Source organism: Bolinopsis microptera, chromosome 10 (genome assembly GCF_026151205.1).
Source record: "Bolinopsis microptera isolate Bmic1 chromosome 10, MBARI_Bmic_1.0, whole genome shotgun sequence".
NCBI lineage: Eukaryota > Metazoa > Ctenophora > Tentaculata > Lobata > Bolinopsidae > Bolinopsis > Bolinopsis microptera.
The window spans coordinates 9,383,654-9,397,853 of NC_087081.1; positions in this window are offsets into that span (position 1 = coordinate 9,383,654).

Here is a 14,200-nt window from a genome sequence, read left to right on the forward strand (position 1 = left end):
AGGAATTAAATAAGTAAGTGCATATTATATACTTAATTATTTCATATTATGTACTTAGTTTTCAGAGCATATATTGTTATTAGTCTCACTTCTTCTTCAGATGGGGAATCAATAGCTTCCTGGTGACTTTTCTTCTTCCTGCTTGGTCGGACCTTCTCCCGCTTTTTCTCCTCCTGCTCAATGTTTTTATCTGTTTGTTCTTCATCTTTTCTTTTGACTTTATCTTTGTCCTTATCTTTATCTGAAAATTTGTATATAGCATCACCCATCACCTTCATCAGTTTTGAATTTCTAAGTAAATTTCATGCAAATAGTGTTTTGGACAAAACTTATTTTAACGGATTTTTAATCTCCGTTGGTTTAGTAACAATATCTGCTAAAGTAGTTCAAGGCTGGCGACTGTAATTGCGGTGTTCAATCAAGTTAATGGAACACAACGATCCATTTACAACTTGATGATGTCTAGAGCCATGAATGCAAGTGAACTATAACTTTGAAAATTGTTACCTATCTTTAACTCTGTAACACGTTCAATGTTAATAGGCATGCTGTCAACTATGGAATTAATCGAATACCTTTTTTAACTACTTTAGCATCTCTTTTAGATTTTGATTTTCTGTGCTGCTTTGAGCTATCCGCATAATCGGCCCCTACAATTACTTCTTTTTTGCTTTTCTTCCCTTTACCAGGCAATTCTTTTTTACTACTTTCATTGGACACCTCTTTTGTAGCTATCTCATCTTTGGACCCATTCTTACTGCGTCTTGGCGTTTTGTTTTTGTCTTTGGTCTCCCTGGTAATAGAATAGAATAATCGCAATTCATTTAATATGAACCTAGATATTGATAATTATTCAAACTGAGCTGCTTATTGAGCATATGCAGGCCTTAAGCCATAAGCCTTTATAAGTTTATATAACATGCTAAATACTACTTATTATTTGTATAACATTCTTAACCCTGATAAAGGTGAGGTATATCAGTATAAGTATAGTGGGGCAAAACATTACTTTAATAACTGCAAGGCCAATAAATTTGGTGTCCTTTTACACAATATGATTCCAAAGATGTTTATACGAGTGCTTTGCTCCAAATATGCCATGTGGTCATCAGACAATTAATCAGGTGGATTGTTTGAAAATGGAACCTTGAGCTGTCAAAGACCCTATAGCTAGACTGTACGTAATACGTAAGGTAAAAGTATTTGGTGCAGTCTCTGTACTGTCCTAGCTAGACGACTCTTTATACACAGTGATCCGCCGTGTTTGATTTCAGATGGACGGCATTTTCACTAATTAAAACCTAACTAATTAGCACCTAACTAATTAACAACTAACTAATTAACAACTCACTAATTTAAATTAACCACTAACTTATTAAAACCCAACTTATTTAAATTAAGACCTAACTAATTAAAACTTAACTAATTAACACCTTACTAATTAACACCTAACTAATTAACACCTAACTAATTTAAATTAAGACCTAACTAATTAAAACCTAACTAATTAACCCCTAACTTATTAACACCTACATTAATAATTAACACCTAACTAATTAGCACTTTACCAATTAACGCATTGCCCATTTATAGCTGTCTAAAAAGATATTGTGCTATATAATTTAGCGATATGATACAGGTTCAAGATAAATAAATTAACTATTTCCCCGATAGTTAGCTAAATCCTCAAATAGCTTCTGATAGCAAAGCATCATTCAAGCATATTATTATTGCCAATATTGGTATCTAACACATACCGATTGTACTTATTGGTACCAAGAATTACAACCATTTGGATTATAACTGAGGATATAATCATAAATTCATTGCTTATTTGCTTATCTTAATGGCTTCGAATATTGAATTTGACAGCTGCATTTGGGATTTATATAGCTCAAATCTAACTCTATAAAAGCCAACATAGTTAAATGGTCCCCAAGAAGAAATTGATCTTTAATCTAAGTGGCTGTCACGTTATAAACTTGATAATGTCCATAATATATGTTATATAAACCTGGAGTTTGCTTGGTCGTTATTGACGGTGGTCGTGATCTTTGAGGGTTGTTTATCTTTACGGTCAGAGGGAATGATCGTTGTTACAGCCATCTCATCTAGATGCTGTGATATTTAAAGTTTTGAACGTTGTGTTTCTCGGAGTTGTTCTTTAAAAGTATTAAAATTATTGCGTTGGTCATTCCGACAAACTAATCAAAAAGTAATTCCCTTTTGTTTGTATTTATATATAGTTAACTAATTGAAATGCAGATGGTGATGGTTTTACGGTTTCGCTTGCAGAACACAGGCGAAACCGCTAAGCAATTGAAAGAATCTCTTTCGATATTTACCATGTTCAATCAATGTACCGTTAGGTAGTAAGACAACATTTTTAATCAACCTAATTAGCATGATCGAGTTTTTGTTGCAACTAAGAAAATATAAAAAATGAAACGCTTACGATTTAAAGAAAATATGAACTTTTAAAAAACAAACTTTTTAAAATCTGTTATAATGTACGAGTACATGTAAACTAGAATCAAAATGGCATATTGGCATATCGTCTGCCATAACAGCAGCTAGAAAGCCCGGAGACTATAAATATATATCACGTTATATATGCAGACAAAATGTGCAAACCTACGAAAGCCAATGAGGGAGGACCACTCTTTATGTATCACCGATTCTTGTTGCTATACAGTATACAGTTGACATAATAGTTATGATTCGATAAAGATATTGCGGCTACTCTGAAGCATGAGGTATCCAGGTCCTGATGAAGATTCGGAGAGCAACAGTCTCTGGGATATCCATACAGAGAACGAGAATGGCACGGACCATGTGCATATTTTTGATGATTCCACTATCTCCGAGTACTCTCCCACTGCTTCACAAGACGAGGATCAGATGATGGGATCACGTGATCAATACCCTGCCAGGCCGACAACTCCAGAACCTCAACATAGATCTCGACAGAGAAGCTTGAACCGTCCTTTACGGTTTGGATCGGTGATTGCAGAGAATATTCCCGGCCCAAGTTATCATCTTCAGGGAGGACCTTTAAGAAGAAGAGAAAGGACAAGTTATAGCCACCATCATGACAACCATCCGACTCCAACAAACTCCAACAACAACATCCCCAGCGACTCCTCCTCTTCGTTCGAGTATTTTGTCCCCATGATATCTATAAACGTGCCTTCGCGACAAAATCAGCGTCTCTCAAGAGCTAGGAGGAACTCTGCTAGGGTAGGTAGCAACAGCTCATTATCTAGAAACATTGATCAGTCAGAGGCAGTGTCGAGACCTCTTTATATACATCGGCCACAATCACCCTCCCGCATACCAGCTCCTATGTATCATAATCCTTTGTTCAGAAATACAGTGAGCAATGGGTCGAGTACAGCGGACACTGGAGATGGTGATTATCAGCAAACTAGATCAAACACTACCCAAGATGTGGCGCGACCGAGACCAAGTGCACTTGTAAGCCACTTTCAAACCGCTACCCCAAACACTGCTTTCTCCCCTAACTTTCAAAGCGTTTTGATTTCATCACCAAATTCCAGCTATCTGAGCCACAGCAATTCAGCAGTTGCACGGTTTATCCAACCACCAAGTATACCCACACAACTAACAGATTCTTCAACCCAAACAGAATCTCGTGTGTTAAATAACCAACAAACTGACCCTCTACCAGAAGACTCTCTGATAAGAGCCTTCTCAGATGATGAATTAGCATTCGATAACTTTATTCAGCTTACTGAACCATCCTTAATTAATTGTGATAATGGCGCTTTAGGAGCATCATCACAACTCAGTGCTTCTTATACAAACCAGATATCATCATCTCGTAATCTTATATCGAACAGGGAGCAGTCAAGGTGCGATTCAGTGGAGAATTATTCAACTACATCAGTTCAATCAACTAGTGGTTTATCCATGAAGTCAAGAAGAATAGCCTCAAAACAACCCCGTGGTTCTCCACCGGACTACTCAGATGATAGCGATACATCCACAGCCCAAAAAGTTAATGAATCACCTGGTGATAAAAGAAAAGAGGACTCACTCAAGTACGAATCACAGGGTGATGAAATGGTAATAGAAAACTCCTCACACGAGCACGAATCATCCGGTGATAGAAGCATGATAACAATAGTTGGAGAGACTCCCGGTCCATCAGGCCTCTGTAAAGAAAGCTTCAAATCAGCAGAACTTAAGGCAGAGCTGGTATTAGATAATAGCGCCGTTCTTAAAAATGGCAAATGTAGAATAACGTTTGAAGATCTTCATTATAATGATTTGGCAAACCTCCTTAATCAAAACGTTTCTATTAAAATAGAAGAAGGAAATTTAGTGTTACTGACTGTAACCAGTTTAAACAGTTGGAGTGGTGAAGAAGGTTTGCACCCTAAACCTATATATAAGAAGATCAGTAGATATATAGGTGGGCAGGTTATACAAACAGAGCGTAGGAAGAAGGTTACATTTTCTGATAAATTAGTGGACGAGAGAGAGTTCTGGGAGATGGAAGAGTCAGTGTCCTCAAGTGGGTGGGAGGAGTTGCTCCGAGGTGAGGAGGATGGTGAGGAGGAGGAGGAGGATATTTTAAGTGGGCTGGAGGAGTTTGAGGAGGATTAGATAGGTCACCTCCCAGCTGAAGATGTTGATATATGTTACGTGAAAGCTTCTGTAAAACATATTCCTGTATCATTTACATGGCTTGGAAGCTCCTCTAGGTAGTTCACTCCTTCAAGAAATGAATAATTGTCGTGTGAAATACTCTCACAGGCAATTATGGTTTATGACAAATGCACTGCAAAAGAGAACGTCAAATCTTGCTTTTAAATGAAGCGCTTCTTTCAAGTTTCAATGATTTTGAATTTCAACCAATTTGTCTAATTTGTCTAATTTAAATCTAGTTTAAAACTATGCACCTGCAATATGAACCACTTATGAGTTTGAGAAGCTATTTTAACAGCTTTTTGTAGGGTTACATACTCACGATTACATTACAAACACGCCAAACGGAAGCATATATTTGATATTTCAGGTTTAGATTATTTTGTTGTATACTGAGTAAAAGGCTTAGTCCTAGGTCCATACTGTAATCCCAGGGAAAACAATCTGGTCTGTGGAGATACTGTCTCTTTTCTATTATACGGTATTCCTACACAATCATACAATAATTGATTGGTGTTTTCGATCATGATAAAATCAATAGTAATCATATCACCGTAGATTTTCGAAATAAAATATGAATCAATTTTCTGGTTTTAAAAACGTGCCAGAATCATGGACAAGATTTTACGGAACATTTCGGAAATCTAAGTAAGAATCTAGTCCCGTATCTCTAATCGATCATCCTTTCTCGGTCACGTGACACTAATCTGACATCATGTCATCATGTGTTTATAGAATCTAACTCTAACAACCTGCGTCATTTTGTTGTCCACGAAGTAGCTGATGCACAACGATGCTTTAACATTCCGTATGTTTTGCAAACACGCCTAAAACACGCATGATTAAACCATTTTAGGACCGGCTTTATGGTGGTTTCCAATTTTGACGTTTCCTTCAAGTTGGCATGAATTCTAATTAATTCGATTTATTGGGTTATGAAATTGTTTAACTGCACGGTAATGTCCGGCAAAATTGCTTTGGTAATACTTTTTTACCAAGTCCGTTTTACGCCTGGTAGGCCCATCCACATAACATATAATTTGATATACATATTGATATACTCCTTTCCTGCATCATGCAGGGTTCACAGTTAATTGTCTTTAGAGTTTGTCCTAACTTCGTTCAGTAACATAAACAAATAGCTTGTTCTGGTCACAAAATACAAATATACACCAGTTTTAGAAGATCAACCAATTTAAAGCGATTATCGTGACCAGAAAATAAGGATGATAGGGATGATGATTAATCACTCTACACTCGACTGTCACGTGACTTTTTCAACCCGTTCTCTAGCTGGTTCTGAACGACTTTTCGAAACCCTAACCCTCTAATCTGATCCCAACCCTAACCCTAACCCTATCCTTAACAAAAACATATGCTGAAACCCTAACCCTAACGAGAAATTAGACTAACTTCCTTATACGGTCATATCACGTGATCGAGACAGTTTTTCGCCAATATCTCGTCAGGGGAGCATTTTAACCCTATGTCATGGGGGGTGATTCGGAATCAGCGTCCGAAAATACATCGATTGAAGTTGGTTACAACCGTCGGGGGCCCTTTTAGAACAATCTCGAAGATCGACTGTAGAGTGATTTAGCACGCTCGGGATGATAGCGTTATTCTACATATTGCTCTTCCTCCTTTCCGAGTATTCGATTAATTTCTGAGTATTTGACTTACTAATAAAACAAATATTTAATAAAACAAATATTTATTTTTACGGCACAATCAAACAATATCAATAATAAATAAATCAGGGGAGGTTTGAAGAGGTTTCAAGTGCCGAAGGCCACTGCTTATCTTTAGGATTTGAGAGTGACCTGTGCTTGAAACCCCCTCAACCATCCACTACGTCAATACCTATACTTATTATACAAATATAGAAAAATATAATTATCTAAGCTAAAATTGCTTATTGGTCTAGTTTGGTGACATAGGAGAGCCCAGTTGAGTTTTAGTTTAGGTTTATGTTTGAAATCATAGTTTGAAAGGTTAGCCATGTTTCATGGCAGAGAGAGATATCATGTGTGCAGAGCCGTACCGGATGTAGAATTTGAGATATAATACAGATTAGTTACCATATATTAGGGTCACCTCGATTTTGGAGGGATAGCAAGTGCTTTTTAAGGTTAGATTTAATAATACCTGACGAGGCTGATAAGTCTGAATTTTTGGAAGAACCCGGGATTATTATCCCATCTACATTAGCATCACATATTTCGAATACATAGGGGATGAGATCATTCCATATTTTCGTAGAGGTGTACAAAAAGTTCTGTTGGGAGATATCTAATCTCAGTAATGGGACAATCAGACGAAGTTTTTCATTTCTAGGACAGAGCTTGAAAAGATCTTTAATCGACTGGGGGACATCAAATTTAAGAATTTTGAATAGCTCCATAAATGTATGGTACATGTGCAGATTCTCCAGGTTCATAATTTTCTGCTCAGTGAATAGCGGTTTAGTGTGTTCAAGACAGTAGTTCTTGCTAGCCATATGTTCGTTATAAGTTCTTGAACGTGCACAGGTTAAGTAGTATTCTTTATGATCAAAATTGGGAATGTTACCAAATAGCAGTCTTATACATCGTTTTTGAATTGCAAAGATTTTATTCAGCTTATGTTTAGGGATCCCACCCCAGCAACTTATACAATAGCTAAGATGTGACATAAAAAGAGCATTGTATAGTTTCAAATATTCAGATTTGGGAATGAATTTGCAAATTCTCTTAATCGATACAATACTGGAGTTCAGCTTTAAAGATAAATGATTAAGATGTGGTTCCCAACATAGCTGTTCGTCTATTATCACCCCAAGAAACTTTGTACATTGAACTTTTTCTAGCTTTTTGCCATCTATTGAAATCGTTAGATTCCTGTTAAAGGGCCGTGTTCTAGCACAGGTCTGTGTTGCTCTTGACAAACCTGGCTGAAAATGCATAAAACAACTTTTCCCTGCATTTATATGTAACTTGTTAGACTCCATATAGTTACTGACTTGTTTCATTACATGATTAGCTTTTTCAAAAGCTTCCTGTGCTGAACGACCTATCACAAAAATATTTGTATCATCAGCAAACAGGACGAATTCAGCCAAACTTGAGGAGCTCACAATATCATTAATATAAATCAGAAATAGTAGAGGTCCTAACACTGACCCCTGGGGTACACCATACTCAACTGAACACTTGTCCGATTTTTCAGTTTGAAAAGAAGTTACTTGGCTACGGTTTGTTAGATAGCTAGCAAGCGTTTTTAGTGCAGTACCTCTTACTCCATAGTGTTCAAGTTTATGCAGGAGTTTATCGTGCTCAATTGTGTCAAATGCCTTACTTAGATCAATAAATATTCCAATTACATGATTTTTCTGTTCAATCTCATTAAGTATTTTATTGACAGAATAGTTTACGGCATGAGATGTTGAGTGTTGTTTTCTAAAACCAAATTGTCGATCATAAATCACGTTCATAGCACTGAGGTAACTATATAACCTATTATAAATTATTTTTTCAAGTATTTTGCCAAATATCGGTAATGTAGAAACAGGTCGATAGTTATCAAGGCATCGTGAGTCTCCTTTTTTATAAATTGGTGTAATAGAGCCCGTTTTAAGCTTGTTTGGAAAGACCCCATTGTCCAAGAACCAATTAAAGAATCTAGAGATATGACCAGACAGATAATTTACACTCTTTTTCAAGACTTTAACAGAGATATCACTTGCCTTCCCATTTTCAAGGCTACCAATAATTTTACTTATCTCTTCCTCGTCACAGGGGCTGAGAAAAAAAGAGAGTTCACTATTCTTTCTCTGCCCTTGAGGTATTGTTTAAACTTCGTTTTATTGAAATTGCCATCAGTTACCGTACGAGATGGTACAGAAGATTGAACTTTCGAATTAAGATTACGAGCAATAGACGAGAAGTAGATGTTAAATCCGTTGGCAATCTCACGGCGTTCAGTTACAATTCTACCATCAATTAAGAATGATGCTTTTATATCTTTTTTAGATTTACCCCTGAGTTCGTTAATCAATTCCCAGGTTTTTTTAATATTTCCTTTAGCAAGTTCAAATTTTTTCCCATAGTGGGCTTTTTTTCGCAGATTTTATAGCTTTGTTTAAGATAGAACGATACTCCTTATACTTAAGATATAAAGATTACTAGCATTTGGCTAACTAGCATTTAAATATTCGGCAGCATTTATTTCGACCATTTATCGATATTGGAGAACGGTTATGTTAATATGGGAGCTGTCTTATAATTATATTGTAATAATCTACAAAACTGGAGAATTCAAACTATTATCAGAAAGCTTTCTTATATTCCGTTCAAATAAAGTCCGAAAAGGTAGTAAATTTAGATACATTAAATGAATGCCTTCGAACGTTCATTTTAATGTCCGTTCCCGTAAGGTGCAGTTTATATCTCCGCCAAAAGCATCACATTTTAGCATTAATGCGCGTAGTTTTCTCAACTATTTTCACAGTCGCGCCTTCCTGAAGTTACATTAAACAGCCACTTTTGCTTCCTAACATACCAGTTTATAGGAAGCAAAATATTATATATAAGTAAAGTGCAAGAAACCGAATTCGAACTTGGCACATTAATAGCATGGCCGAGACGATATTGTACATGGGCGATATTTAGTAGAGAATAAACCGGTACCTACGGTGTACCGGTACCGGTATACCTACGGGGTGATATTAGTACAATTTGGTTAGAACACCTCCTCCCGTATTATTGAGAATAAATTTACTTTTCCATACAATTGTGCACTTCAGTCGTATAGTAAACCGGCAGTAAAGCATGAAATGCTTTAATGATAAAAGATTCGTTTGTTATATAATAATGCTTTTTTTGAGTCGAGAAATACAAAATATGATGTTACAAAACACAACTTTAAAGAACGATCAAAATTCTTACAAAGTTTTATTATAAAACTCTGTGACTGTTAAAAAGTATTAGGTAAATGATTCTTTTAATTCTGCCTTAATGGTCTGTAGCTTTTTCTCCTGTTTCCCATTTTGAGGAAGTCAGCCCTCTTCTTAGAAATTGTGCAGTAGAGTGTCGACAGGTCTGAGAACTCCAACGAATAAGGCATGATATCTTCTTCTACAGTCTTTTCAAAAACTTGTTGACATTCTGAGTTATATTATTGTCATAACAACGAATAAAATTTATTAGAGTTGAGCTATTCCTAGTCCTTGCTATGACAGTATTAAAACTACAATAGTTGTCACGAGATGTTTGATCTAGTGGCTAGAGTTGAGCTATTCCTAGTCCTTGTTATGACAGTATTAAAACTACAATAATTGTCACGAGATGTTTGATCTAGTGGCTAGAGTTGAGCTATTCCTAGTCCTTGCTATGAAAGTATTAAAACTACAATAGTTGTCACGAGAATCGAGATGTTTGATCTAGTTATTAGAGTTGAGCTATTCCTAGTCCTTGTTATGACAGTATTAAAACTACAATAGTTGTCACGAGATGTTTGATCTAGTGGCTAGAGTTGAGCTATTCCTAGTCCTTGCTATGACAGTATTAAAACTACAATAGTTGTCACGAGATGTTTGATCTAGTGGCTAGAGTTGAGCTATTCCTAGTCCTTATTGCTATGACAGTATTAAAACTGTAATAATTGTCACGAGATGTTTGATCTAGTTATTAGAGTTGAGCTATTCCTAGTCCTTGTTATGACAGTATTAAAACTACAATAGTTGTCACGAGATGTTTGATCTAGTTATTAGAGTTGAGCTATTCCTAGTCCTTGTTATGACAGTATTAAAACTACAATAGTTGTCACGAGATGTTAGATCTAGTAGCTAGAGTTGAGCTATTCCTAGTCCTTGCTATGACAGTATTAAAACTACAATAATTGTCACGAGATGTTTGATCTAGTGGCTAGAGTTGAGCTATTCCTAGTCCTTGCTATGACAGTATTAAAACTACAATAGTTGTCACGAGATGTTTGATCTAGTTATTAGAGTTGAGCTATTCCTAGTTCTTGCTATGACAGTATTAAAACTACAATAGTTGTCACGAGATGTTTGATCTAGTGGCTAGAGTTGAGCTATTCCTAGTCCTTGTTATGACAGTATTAAAACTACAATAGTTGTCACGAGATGTTTGATCTAGTTATTAGAGTTGAGCTATTCCTAGTCCTTGCTATGACAGTATTAAAACTACAATAGTTGTCACGAGATGTTTGATCTAGTGGCTAGAGTTGAGCTATTCCTAGTCCTATTGCTATGACAGTATTAAAACTGTAATAATTGTCACGAGATGTTTGATCTAGTTATTAGAGTTGAGCTATTCCTAGTCCTTGTTATGACAGTATTAAAACTACAATAGTTGTCACGAGATGTTTGATCTAGTTATTAGAGTTGAGCTATTCCTAGTCCTTGTTATGACAGTATTAAAACTACAATAGTTGTCACGAGATGTTTGATCTAGTGGCTAGAGTTGAGCTATTCCTAGTTCTTGCTAGGACAGTATTAAAACTACAATAATTGTCACGAGATGTTTGATCTAGTTATTAGAGTTGAGCTATTCCTAGTCCTTGTTATGACAGTATTAAAACTGTAATAATTGTCACGAGATGTTTGATCTAGTTATTAGAGTTGAGCTATTCCTAGTCCTTGCTATGACAGTATTAAAACTACAATAATTGTCACGAGATGTTTGATCTAGTGGCTAGAGTTGAGCTATTCCTAGTCCTTGCTATGACAGTATTAAAACTACAATAGTTGTCACGAGATGTTTGATCTAGTTATTAGAGTTGAGCTATTCCTAGTTCTTGCTATGACAGTATTAAAACTACAATAGTTGTCACGAGATGTTTGATCTAGTGGCTAGAGTTGAGCTATTCCTAGTCCTTGTTATGACAGTATTAAAACTACAATAGTTGTCACGAGATGTTTGATCTAGTTATTAGAGTTGAGCTATTCCTAGTCCTTGCTATGACAGTATTAAAACTACAATAGTTGTCACGAGATGTTTGATCTAGTGGCTAGAGTTGAGCTATTCCTAGTCCTTGCTATGACAGTATTAAAACTGTAATAATTGTCACGAGATGTTTGATCTAGTTATTAGAGTTGAGCTATTCCTAGTCCTTGTTATGACAGTATTAAAACTACAATAGTTGTCACGAGATGTTTGATCTAGTTATTAGAGTTGAGCTATTCCTAGTCCTTGTTATGACAGTATTAAAACTACAATAGTTGTCACGAGATGTTTGATCTAGTGGCTAGAGTTGAGCTATTCCTAGTCCTTGCTATGACAGTATTAAAACTACAATAATTGTCACGAGATGTTTGATCTAGTTATTAGAGTTGAGCTATTCCTAGTCCTTGTTATGACAGTATTAAAACTGTAATAATTGTCACGAGATGTTTGATCTAGTTATTAGAGTTGAGCTATTCCTAGTCCTTGCTATGACAGTATTAAAACTACAATAATTGTCACGAGATGTTTGATCTAGTTATTAGAGTTGAGCTATTCCTAGTCCTTGCTATGACAGTATTAAAACTACAATAGTTGTCACGAGATGTTTGATCTAGTTATTAGAGTTGAGCTATTCCTAGTCCTTGTTATGACAGTATTAAAACTACAATAGTTGTCACGAGATGTTTGATCTAGTTATTAGAGTTGAGCTATTCCTAGTCCTTGTTATGACAGTATTAAAACCGCAATAGTTCAAACATCTCGTGACAACTATTGTAGTTTTAATACTGTCATAGCAAGGACTAGGAATAGCTCAACTCTAGCCACTAGATCAAACATCTCGTGACAACTATTGTAGTTTTAATACTGTCATAGCAAGGACTAGGAATAGCTCAACTCTAATAACTAGATCAAACATCTCGTGACAATTATTGTAGTTTTAATACTGTCATAACAAGGACTAGGAATAGCTCAACTCTAGCCACTAGATCAAACATCTCGTGACAACTATTGTAGTTTTAATACTGTCATAGCAAGGACTAGGAATAGCTCAACTCTAGCCACTAGATCAAACATCTCGTGACAACTATTGTAGTTTTAATACTGTCATAGCAAGGACTAGGAATAGCTCAACTCTAGCCACTAGATCAAACATCTCGTGACAATTATTGTAGTTTTAATACTGTCATAGCAAGGACTAGGAATAGCTCAACTCTAGCCACTAGATCAAACATCTCGTGACAATTATTACAGTTTTAATACTGTCATAACAAGGACTAGAATTAGCTCAACTCTAATAACTAGATCAAACATCTCGTGACAACTATTGTAGTTTTAATACTGTCATAACAAGGACTAGGAATAGCTCAACTCTAGCCACTAGATCAAACATCTCGTGACAACTATTGTAGTTTTAATACTGTCATAGCAAGGACTAGGAATAGCTCAACTCTAATAACTAGATCAAACATCTCGTGACAACTATTGTAGTTTTAATACTGTCATAGCAAGGACTAGGAATAGCTCAACTCTAATAACTAGATCAAACATCTCGTGACAATTATTACAGTTTTAATACTGTCATAACAAGGACTAGAATTAGCTCAACTCTAATAACTAGATCAAACATCTCGTGACAATCATTATAATTTTCATACACAACTGATCGTACAGTTTAAAATGGAACAAAATAAGACAGAATAATTGATCAAATGTTAAAAAATAAGCTGATTTAGGAGAAGCAAATATTAGTTAAACTAATCTCTGTCACATAAAATACTGAAAATAAAGTTCACAACTGTGAACTCAAATGTATATAAAACACACTCACAATTAATCGTACAGTTTAAAATGGAACAAAATAAGACAGAATAATTGATCAAATGTTTAAAAAATAAGCTGTTAAAAAATAAAGGTATCATATCAGACGAGTAGCTTAAATGCGGGGCGAAGGTCTCAATTGAAGGAATAATGCTGGAGGGCGCGGCTTAGCAACCATCCAATGCGCAACGATCCAATGCGAAAATTTAAAATCACATTTGGATATAATGCGCGTGAGTGCTTACAAATTTGCTTTTGGCGGAGATATAAACTGCGCCTTCCCGTAATATCCGGTCAAATAACGTCCAATAAGGTACTATATATTGTGATAGTTTAAATCACAATATATTAAAATATATAATTTTAAATATTATATAAGACGGTGTCCATAACATAATCGTATTTTATTAGTAAATTAAAATTAAAGTGCTTAATTTTTAATCTAGGCGGTGCACGATTGACGATAAAAATAAACTTGCTCGGATTTTCAAATTTTTTGTACCATCGTTTTCTAGAGACTGTGAGAATTTTCACAGTAGCAAATTTATCATACCTTTTTGGAATGATCAGTGAATTTCGTCTAGGTGCCATATTTGATGGTGCGCGGCTTTTGGAGCAAAATTAGGTGTAAAAGTCGCGTAATTTGACGAAATTCGTTGATTTTTGTCGTATTATTCTGTCATATCTTCGGTTTCTGAACATAAATCATGCTGAAAATTTGTCAGAACCTTCCAATCATACTTAACTACCGAACCTAATTT